Genomic DNA, 11215 nt, shown 5'->3' on the forward strand with positions numbered 1-11215 from the left:
GTAATTGTAAGAGCATATGCATTATGAGGGAGGCTAAAGACATTCATGAGAGAATGTGAACTTAAACGAGGAGCTGAAGAGCATCAGAGATGGCATGCATGTGGGTGAGCAAGCAAATAGGAAAGATCTTACTACCTAAGCCTTTATAGGAAGGTGACCAATAGCTTCAAGCCACCTACAGGAAGCACTGTAGGTGAGGTTTATAGCTATGTAAGTAATACAGCAGCAATGTCAACAGGGCAGGAGAGGAGATGCCAGGTAAAGGACCTGTTTTTAGACTATTCATTAATGAGCCCCGGGATGCCTGGGGCAATCATGAGTTAGAGGAGGATATAATAGCCTCTGAAACAAATGCAAAACAGCACAGCGGCTGAGATCTGTCTGTTGCACTGCCTCGCAGGGTTTCTGGAATAGTGACCGTACATATGAAACCAGGCCACCTCTGCCGTGTTCTTCACAGCGCCTCCTGCAGTCCACCAATAACAACTCCCAGCCTGTTGCCACCTGTACCTCTCCTTCAGCTGGAGCAACTCGCTAACAATGTTTCTTCTCTACTCAAAGTCCCACGAGACCTCCTATTCTCAGGGGTACAAAGTCACTCCTAACAGAGAGTCTTCATGAGTTGCTTCTTTGGTTTTAACAAAATACCTAACTGAAAGAAGAGAAGAGAGGTTTATTTTGGCACACAGTTTCAGAAGGTTGCAGTCCATCATGCAGGCAGAGAAAGGTGCAGTAGCTCTTTGATGGCAGCAGCATACACGAGCAGCAACCTGGTTACAGACAGGAATTCAGAATCCGCAGTGAAGGGAAGAAGTGGGTATCGTCTTCAAAGCCCACCTCCACCAGCCAGGATCCACATTCTAAAGTTCAACAACCTCCCCAAACACTTCCACCACCAGGGGAGCAAATCTTCAGACAGGAGTCTATGGGGGGTGGTAAGTTACAGCCAAACCTCACAGGCATGGCATGATTTTCCCTGCCTACTTCTTGTCTGGGAAGATTTGATAAGGGACACAAGGTCAGAACTGGACTTGCAGGCATAAACCTCTCTCTGCTGCACTGCCTTGCAAGTTCTTTGGGATGGCCAGGCCAGTGCCAATTGCTAGAACCCAAAAGCTAGAAGCAGCAGAAGACTACCACAGCACCTCGAAAAGGGCACTCTGTGTACCAGGAGGTAGTCTATGTTCTGGGACCTGCTGGATGGCTCTCTTCCCACCCATCCCAGCCTTGTGCCTACACCTCGAAGGACCAGCTGGTACCTGGCCATACTGGTCTACACGCACTCGAGACTCTATGGTGTCAGTGGATATTTTCATCCTTATCTGGACTCGGATGTTCCTGGAACAACGAGCCCACTACCATCCTCCAGTGAAGGCCCCTGGCCCTCTTCCTCTAGGGTTCAGCAGGCCCATATTATTCCAGTAGTAAGTGGGGGGGGGGGTCTTCTGTAAAGCTTCTGAATCCACTGTAGTGACATTTTGTTTGTGTTTTAACAAAGCTTGCTTGAAGATCAGAGTACAGAGTTAAGCCACTAGAGGCCTGGCGGTGGTGGCTCACATCTCTAATCCCAGTACTTGGGAGCCCCATGCCTTTAATCCCAACACTAGGGAGGTGGAGACAGGAAGGGACATGGCTGGGCAGAGAGAGGAATATAAGGCCTGAGGAAACAAGAGCCCAATGTAGTTTGAGGTTTGGTAGAGACAACTGCAGTCTGAGGATGCAGCCTGAGGAGACAGTCTGAGGACAGGATTGCCCCCTTTGGTCTGAACATTGGTAGAGATAAAAAGTCTCTCTAGTGGCTGGCTGAAATGCTTCTCCGATCCATCAGCTTTCATCCCCGAATATCTGACTCCAGGTTTTATTTATTAAGACCAATTAGAATTCATGCTAAAATCCACTGTGGTGGTCAGAACAGAACCACACATTCTTACTCAGTATCCCCTCTGCCCTAATTCTGAGTTTTACCAACACTGAAGTAACGCCAGCAACTTATAGTAGAGATAAGTTAACACCCAAAGCCCCTAACCAGAGGAATAGCACTAGACCGAGGCCTGAGGGCCCTAGGAAAGAAGGCACATTTGTTCTTAGAGGGTTTCATCCAGGGACAGGGCGTGCACAAGAGGGCCAGTAGCTGCCTGTCGGGTGGGCCAGGCCACCTGATACCCAAGCCGTCTTCAAGAGGTTTCGGGTACAGTGTTCATCCGTGATTCCCTGGAGATAAGTGGCATGTCTTAACCTGACCTCTGTGACCCAGGCACAGCAGAAGACCTCGGGGATTTGAGTTCCTGACAGTCACTGTCATCTGGAGACCCTCTCTGCGGCGGTGTCCAAATATGACATGCGTAGCCCTGAGACGAGGTGCGGGCAGTGTCAGCTTTCTGCATGTCCTTGCTAATAGTTGCCTTGGTCTATCCTTACAATCAATCTGTTGACTCGAGAGGTCCATAATTACACCCATTACCAAACCACAGAGTGAGGAACCTGCCCGGTGTTTCACAACCAGACTCCACCCTGACTGTGCACAAGTGCTTACAGAAACAATGTGGAACCTTGCTGACACAAGGACCCTAAGTCTGGTTTCACGGGCAGCCAAGTCTTGGAGTCCATGGGTAAAAGGAGCCTTGGTCTTTCACCATGACATCCTCAACTCCAGGTACCTGAGAAGGAGCTATAGACATATCCCACCATAGTCTGTTGAGCCTTGTGTGCTAGGAAGTTGTGGGGGCAGTGCCTAGAACCTTACAAATCCCCTTGACTGGTTCTGTTTTTTTTTTTTTTTTGTTATTTTTGTTTTTACTTACTGTCTTATGTATTTGGAAGCCACTTGAAACCCTGGGAACGCAGGGGGTCTTGTCCATTATCACCCTTGTGGAGTTTTACCAGGTCTCTCAGGCCACAGTTGCACCAAGAGGTAAGAGAGACTCTTGGCCCTAAGGTAAGTGGAGGATGAGAATGACCGACTCTGCCTCCCTGGACACTCCTGGGATATACCCCCCACTTAACTATGACCTGCCTGGGTTTCCGTGGCTTTGAGTCACTGAACTGAGTATGTCCAGGGTCCTGCCTGGGAGGCCACCTGAGACCCAATCCAGACAGTCCCTCCATGGGGAAGTCTTTTGCATTTCTCTCTGGTCATTGAGCAGGTCTGATCTTTTCCTGAACATGTAATGCTGCATCCCACTGAGACCTGCTATTCCTGTCCTGTAGGAAACTGACATTTTCAAGCTCAGAGACTTGTTGTGTGTGGATGGAGCCCACCTGGACAAGATTCACTCTGGGAGGTCTCCCCTGGTCTTTCAGGTAGGGTGTAACCAAGAACAGGTGTCAGAGTCCTTAAGTGCTGGAGCAGGTAAATCTGATGAGAACAAGAACACACATGTGCATTGTCTCATACGACAATCTGGAAGAAAACCCCGCTGGTGCAGGGTCCACTAGACTCCTCCACCCACCAAGACCACACCAAGACTACACTTTTTTTTGCCATCCTGTGTTTGCCTGGCTCCAGTTTCCCAACCACAGGACTAAGCCATGCTACTCACCCTTCTCTCTTCAGTGATCTCAGTGGCTCTGTCTGACATAAGGGGATATGCCTAGAACTGTGGTACACAGGCACATGAGAACAGGCACATGTAAGTTCAGTCTATCTTCCCAGGAAGTAAAGAGAACAGAACTGTACTGCCAGCCGTGTGTGAGTCTTGCCTTATTTTAATCACCAGAACTTTATAACTCTAAGCTATGAAGCTGGGGTGGTTCTAGAGTTACAAGCTCTGACCATTTGGGGATGATGAGGCTGAGTTAAGTTTGCCAGTCCTGGAGACGATGCATCCTGCAGGTGCTATTCTGGGCCTGGAATTCCACAGGATGGAATCCTGAATTTAGAACTGAAGAGATCATTGTTCAGATAAAGAAAGTAACACTTGGACAGTTGAGCAAATATGGGACAGCACAGCCTAGCTCATTCACCCTCTAGAGAAGGTACATAAATACATTTACAAACACACACACACACGTTTGCCAAAGCAGGTAGTGTGTGCATCTATGTGAATATTTAGGGACAAGTGGAAGAAAAAGATTGTCCCACACAGTCTTCCTTTGCCATGGTGGGCCCTAGGCACACCCTAACATTGGGGGAAAACAATTAAGGCCAACCCTTCAGGACCTACCCCAAAGAATTTATTGAGGTTGTACAGGGGTCTGATTTGTGTGGGCCTGGTCACTAGGAAACAGATGGCCCATGGCCAGCAAGTCTTCTGATCAAAAGGTGGCCATGGAACCTTGTGAGAAAGTTATGTGCTGACACTTCTTATCTTGGATGTCTGAGCTTGCTTGATCCAAGCACAGACTACTCCAGACCACTTCCTGCTAGCACCTCATGAATAATCAAGGCGAGTGAGTCCTACTATCACTGGGGGTGGGGGAGAGATAATATATGTAGGTCCAGTAGACCTCTGACCATCTAGCCAGAGTGTCATGATGCTTCTCCCACTTCCAGAGCCTTCGGGGACGGGGGGGCAACCTAACCATATCCCACCGGCTTGGGAGTTCTAATCTTGGTCCCGCCTAGATTTGCCACTCTCCTTTTGCAAACTAGGAGGTTTCTGAAGAAGTGAGAGCAATTGGAAGAGAGGCTGTGCACAGAAAGAAATCTGGGTAGCCTGAGACTGCTCATGTCTCCACTGAGGAGCTTCTTCCAAAGCCTGCCTCCTCTGCCCTGATCATTTAGACATTTTTACCTCAGTCTTCCAAGTCCATTCTGAGACTCAGATCTGACTGCAACATGCCACATGGAACAGCCTGGATCTTCTCTGAGCATCCACCCTCTTGGACTACATGGAACAGCCTGGATCTTCTCTGAGCATCCACCCTCTTGGACCACATGGACCAGCCTGGATCTTCTCTGAGCATCCACCCTCTTGGACCACATGGACCAGCCTGGATCCTCTCTGAGCATCCACCCTCTTGTTTGCTGAGCCCACTGACTCAGCCTGTAGCAGACACACAATGGCCAGATTCTACAAATCTAGTTTCACTGGCAGATGAGTCAGGAGTCTAGGATAACTGCCACTCTCTCATACAGGGAAACCCAAATACTCTAATAATAAACACTCTTAGATTATAAAGAAGCCAGACACACACTCATAACCCCCACACTGAGGAGGCTGAAGCAGGAAGATCATGAATTTGAGGTTAACTTGGGCTATGTAGTGAGAAACAAAAAAATAAAACAAAGTAAGGAAAATGTATTTTTATTACACAGAAATTTTAAAGTTGCAAACAAACCTAAGAGTAAATGTGGTGAGCATTGGCATAAAAATAACAGAGAAAAATATGGCTTTTGAAAATGAAAATCTCTTTTATGCAATATGAACAATTCGGCAGTAGAAATGTAACCGTTGCCCTGCATCTCAGATGTCTGTCTCCCCACAGCCAAGAATGTAAACTCCAGAGCTTACTATTTGTCCTTCAGCCTCTCAGTCTCCTCCTGTGTTGCTGATGAAGTGTAAGCTGGCAAGAGACTTCTGAAAAGCATTTCAGTTACACAGTCTAAGAGTCTGTCTGGGGAAAGCTCCCTGGAATAGTTAGCTAGGCGTCCTGAAGAGTAAACGTTACATTAAGTAGAATGGAAGGGAACAATGACACCAAGCCCCATGTGGCACCAGGAGAACTAGACAAGAAAGCAATTATGCTAATCAAGCAAAGGAGGGAACAGCCCTGAGACAGTTCTGATGAAACTCTAAGCAGGCTAACTGCAGCTCATCAGGCCCAGCTGGGAAGAAGGAGTTTGGGGAGTGTTATATTTCCCAGTTGATAGTCTTCTGTACTTCTTGAATTTCCTTCATAACCACGTAGAACTACTATCAGTGTAACAAAGATAATATTTTATCTTCTAAAACCTGGAGAAGGTGGCCCTGGGAAGCCTGCCTGTGACACTGGCAGCTGCTGTACGGAGTAGAGGCATTCACCACTGTGGATGCCCAGTTCAGGACAAGGCTTCGGGAGTGCTCCCTCAGTGCTGGTCTTGTGGTTCTGGGAATCTGCTGTCATTCCTTCCCAGAGAGCCAGTTATGGGAGCGAGAGATACCAGGGCCAGCAGAGTCAGCTGTTTCTCAGGTATTCCCTCCACTGCTGTGGGTATTATGGGATGTTTGGCCACACTGTGTGAAGATGTGTCTCTGTCCTTCCTTGACTGCCTAAGGTACCTTGTGATTGGTTTAATAAAGAGCTGACCAGCTAATAACTGGCAGGAGAGGACAGGCGGGACTTCCGGGAAGAGATAGGAACTCTGGGAACGAATGTGGCATGGGGATTTGCCAGCGAGACACAGAGGATGTCGGACATACAGTACTAAGGAGAGATAATAAGCCAAGTGGCAGAACATAGATTAATATAAAGGTGTTAATTTAAGTTTGAAATTAGGCTAGTTGGGAACAGGCCTAAGCTACAGCCAAGCTTTTATAATTAATAAGAAGTATCTGTGTCATTATTCGGAAGCTGGTGGTCCAAAGAAAGTCCAATTACATGTGAGTTCCTAGTCAGCTCTTTGACCCAGCCTGTTCACTATCCGAGGGCAAGAGCTGCTCAAGGGACCTCCAATGTGGCTGCTAGGGACTTGTTCTCACCTATTTCTGCCATCCCCTCCAAGATGATTTTGTTATCCTCACAAGAAAAACTCGCAGCCAAATTTCCAGTTACTTGGATTGGAATCCTTAGACCCGGATAATGAAGGGTCAGTGAGGCTAAGACAAACAGAGGAACAGGGTTAAGGTGGGGCACAAGCAGGGGACAAGCTATATACTCTCAGTTCTGCCCTCTCTCAACCCTCTCCTCTGCCCTGGGTTGAGTGAGGCTCTGGGCATTCTAATTGGAGATAATTAAGCTGGTGTGGGCTGGTGGTGGACATTGCAAACTTCCAGCACGGAGGTTCTGCTCACGTAGAGCTGTGGAAAGATACAAGATAAAAGAATGCACTATTGGACTGACCTCCCACTAAGAGGTTATCCCAGCAAGACAGAATTCAGCTCAGGCAGAAGCCTCTCACCGAAGCCTAGTGACTAACTGGATGCTCACAATGTTTCTTAACCTAGCTGGCTCTGAAGGAACTTGTAACTTATGGCTATTTGATGCTGGAAGTTCAGGTATCATTGCCTCTGACACCGAGCCTAACCCTAACCCTAACCTCCTATCATGGCCCAGGTTCTGGGTCTTTATGTAGTTGTTTTTTGTTTTTTGTTTGTTTGTTTTTGCTCTTTGGGTCCCACTGCCCAGCTCCCAAATAAATACACAGAGACATATTCTTACTTATGAATGCCCAGCCTTAACTTGGCTTGTTTCTAGCCAGCTTTTCTAACTTAGATTATCCTGTTTCTCTTTAACTATGTTTTGCCTCTGGACTTTTAACCTTTATTTATTCTATGTATTTTTCTTTCCTTCTTACTCTATAGCTGGCTGTGTGGCTGGGTGACTGCCCCGGCTCCCTTCTCCTTCTCTCACACCTCCCTGTTCTCTCTCTTTTTTTCCTAGCCTAGATTTCTCCACCTATTTATTCTCTATGCCTGGCATTCCTGCATATTTCTCTCTCCTGCCTAGCTATTGGAGGTTCAGCTGTTTATTAGACCTATCAGGTGTTTGAGGCAGGCAAAGAAACACAGCTTTACAGAGTTAAACAAATGCAACTTAAAAGAATGCCACACATCTTTGCATAATTAAACAAATATTCCACAGCATAAACAAATGTGACACATCTTAAACTAATATTCCATAATGCCTTTCAGTGGGGTAAACAGCAGCTGTGGTCACTCTTATTCAGGAAGACAGAAAAGATTTCATTTTACCAAGGGAACCCCTTGCAGAAGTCTGGGGCAGCTTATCCTAGTCACCTGACTACAGCTCTTTATGTTAATGTATGTCTTCTTGCAGACTTGGTGGCCTATGCCTAGGTCCTTGGCTCTGGGGAATACACTGGGTGGCATCAGATCTCTGACCTAGCTGGGCATGGGTCCCCACTGAAGTCACTGTTGGGGTTCTTGAGGCTACCTGGAGTTGAGCAGGTAAGACCTCAACTGACACTGACTGTACCCTGATGTCCAGCACAGAGAGCCTTCTGGGAGGGCAGTCCATTTCCAAAGCTTTTCTATGTCCTAGGGCATAGAGAGAGTGCTACTCTATCAGGAGTCTGCTGGAAGCAACCTGAGCACCCCCTTGATCTGAATGCATCATGGGGCATAGCCAGCTGTCGAGGCCTCAGAAGCCCAGAACTCCAAGGTTCTATTACCACAGGGAAGGAGCTGTAGTGTGGAGGGGGTTGAACAGCTTCTGCCCTAGGGAAGGCCCCTAGGCCTCCAGATGAGCTTGAGTCTGCAAAACTGAGCCTTCTTCGCCTTGCTTCAACCTTCCCAGATGTCTCCCCCTATACTCACTTTTAGCGTTCCACAAGGACTATCTCAGATGCTCTCTGCCTAGCCTGTGTTTCCTGTAGGAACTGCCTTCCTCCGCTTGATTCTCCTGCTGGTGTCTGCCCTTTGTGCTTAAGATATGAGATGGTTCAACCTCCATGTTCTCTATTGCTCTCTTAGACATTCCATGTGCTCTTGTTTTACAACTTTGATTAAAGCCAGTAACACACAAAATTATCCTGAAGACATGCTTGGAAAACCACTTAGTAAATAGGCTAGACTTTTCCCTCTTAGATTTGTAAATCCAAATTTGCATGAAAGGTTTGTGCAAATATTGCCTGATATTGATTGAAAACTACAGTTCCTTTCCATCCACAAAGCAAGACCAGTTTAGCCTCATTTGAGTAGCAGAGTTATACACTTCATTTATTGGGGGAGATTCTCAGGCAGGGTGATGAGGTGAACTCTTCACAAACCCCAGTGTGTAGAAACCTCCAGATGTGCTGGGGTAGGGCTCATTACCTCAAATTCATTTCCCTTTGGCTTTGAAGCAGCTGACACACCAGCAAAGGCATTGAAACTCATTTGTGCTCAGGGTAAGCTACCTATGTGGTGGTAGTCGTGAGGACACAGCTTTGTGTGTTTGTGAACCGTGTTGGCTTTTCTGTCCAGGCCTTAGAAGGATCTGTAAAATACCAAGATGTTTTGGTGCAAAGTGGACAGACGCCTGTGGAGAGCTGGCAGCTAATATTTCACAAACAACCTCCACTGTACCAGAGCTCTGTGCATCAGAGGGGGGCGTGCAGAAAGCATGGGCCTGTTTGGGGACTGAGAGCACTCTGTGCACAAGAAGCAGTGATCCAGCCGCAGTATGATGCACACATACTGTGAGAAGGAAATTCTCTCAGTCTCTACATGTGTGCGAAATCTGCATGGAGGAGGTTGAAGACATAGACTGGCATATTCTATCTAACTTTGTCTCTAATGTTTTATGCTTGTTCTAAAGCAGGCCCCATTTCCTAAGCAAGGCCCCAGGCTCACAAGGAGGCTTGTTTGTATATGCCCTGGTCTACAGTTCAAGCAGCAGTCTGCCCGTGTGCTGAGAGACCTCAAACAGGACAGGATCAGCAGTGCCCAGTTCTGGGCCCCAGAACCACCTTCTGCCCAGGGTCCTCTGCTCTTCCCTCTTCCCCTTCTGCCTGCAGCTGGCCGAAGAGCACCACACACACCACAGACCTCCGTTCACTTCTGAAGAGGCGAGAGGGACGATTACCAGCAACCACAGCAGAGACAACCACAGAAACAGGACAAGCCTGCCCCTCTGCAGGGTGGAGCACCATGTAAGAACAGCCCATTCAGCGGCCACAGCTAAGGGGTGATGCGCGCTAACCCAGTGAAGAACACACACAATGGGCTTCTTTCTGAAGAATTCATGAAGGCAATTGTCCCCTTCCTCTGCTTGAGCCAGACCCAACTGGAGATCACCACCACAGGGTCCTTGTGGAGGGACCTCCATAACTACGCCTCATTTAGCCTTGAAGAGCTGAGTACACACTACTACTGGAGGTCTGGCACAGCATGGAACACCAACATGAGCAAGCAGCATGGGTAGCTTGGATGTAGGGATGGACGCCAGGCAGCGTCTCTTCATCTTAGAGATAAGAGCACTGCCCTACCCGCCTCTGACAGATAATGACAAAGTGCTTTGAAAAGCTTCAAGCCCACAACTTAATGAGACAGGTGTGGCCGTGGCACAGCCTCGCTCTTTGAAAGTTCTGAGAGTTGATTTTTATCACCTGATGAACTCTTCCCAGAGCCTCAGGCCTGAGTAAGGCAGGATACTAGGTGTGGGATGCAGGACCCAAGATGATGGACAGGACCCAAGGACACGGGATGTTGGATACTGGGCAGAGACGAGTCCTCATATAGCCGGCCCAATTGTGATCAATCTTCCCACACACAAGGGCATTTGAGCAGAGAAACTGCTGCTCCAGCCAGAGGGACCCAAGCTCAGGCTGTTCCAAAAGTTGGCAGTGAGAAATGGGAGGTGGAAACAGACTGAGAAACTTGTGTCCAGGGGCAGAGGTTGAACCAGAGAGGACATGTCAGGCTGGCTGCATGTAAGGAGGGTGTTGGTTCTGTCTAACTGGGTTCTGCTTTGTTACTTGGCTGAGGATGGGCTTTCATGCATGTGGATTTGTAGTAAAGCAGTTTCCTCCAGGTTGGAAATAGCATTGCTGTCTTGAAGCAGAGAAGCTGTGGCCACCTGCTCTGGATCCTTATATTAATTTTCTATCATGGAAGGAGGCAGAAAGTCAGGAGGTTCAAGAAAGCTTATGGAGACCTCCCTAAATGCCTCCCCTCTCTAATATTTATGTAAGAAGCAAACATTGGCCAGGGGTGGTTTCTCTGCTGCGTATCCCCTGTGCTCCTGTGAATAACCCTAATAAACTAATTGATTCACCGAGCTGCTCTTGGATCGAACTGTCTTTAGTCTGTCTGGACTCTGGGAGCAAAAAGATGTTTCTCTATGTCTCCCCAGAAAGCCACATAACAGTCTTTGTGTTCTTTCTTGATGTCAATGCTTTTGGTTCAAGGTTCAGAGCCCACAGCAGTATAGAGCTGAAAGGGATGATTTCAAGGGACAGAGATAGGCCTGGACACAGGATCAAGGAGTGGAAATCCACTCCCAACCCAGATTGCCTCCCGGGCCTCAAGTCCCAGCCTCTCCATGCAGCCCAAGCTGTTGTCCAGTGTTTCGCTGGGTCCTGTCTCCATGGGCTGATAATGTACCCACACGGCTGAGTAGGGAGGATAGGAAC

This window comes from Arvicola amphibius, chromosome 3 (genome assembly GCF_903992535.2).
Source record: "Arvicola amphibius chromosome 3, mArvAmp1.2, whole genome shotgun sequence".
Taxonomy (NCBI): domain Eukaryota; kingdom Metazoa; phylum Chordata; class Mammalia; order Rodentia; family Cricetidae; genus Arvicola; species Arvicola amphibius.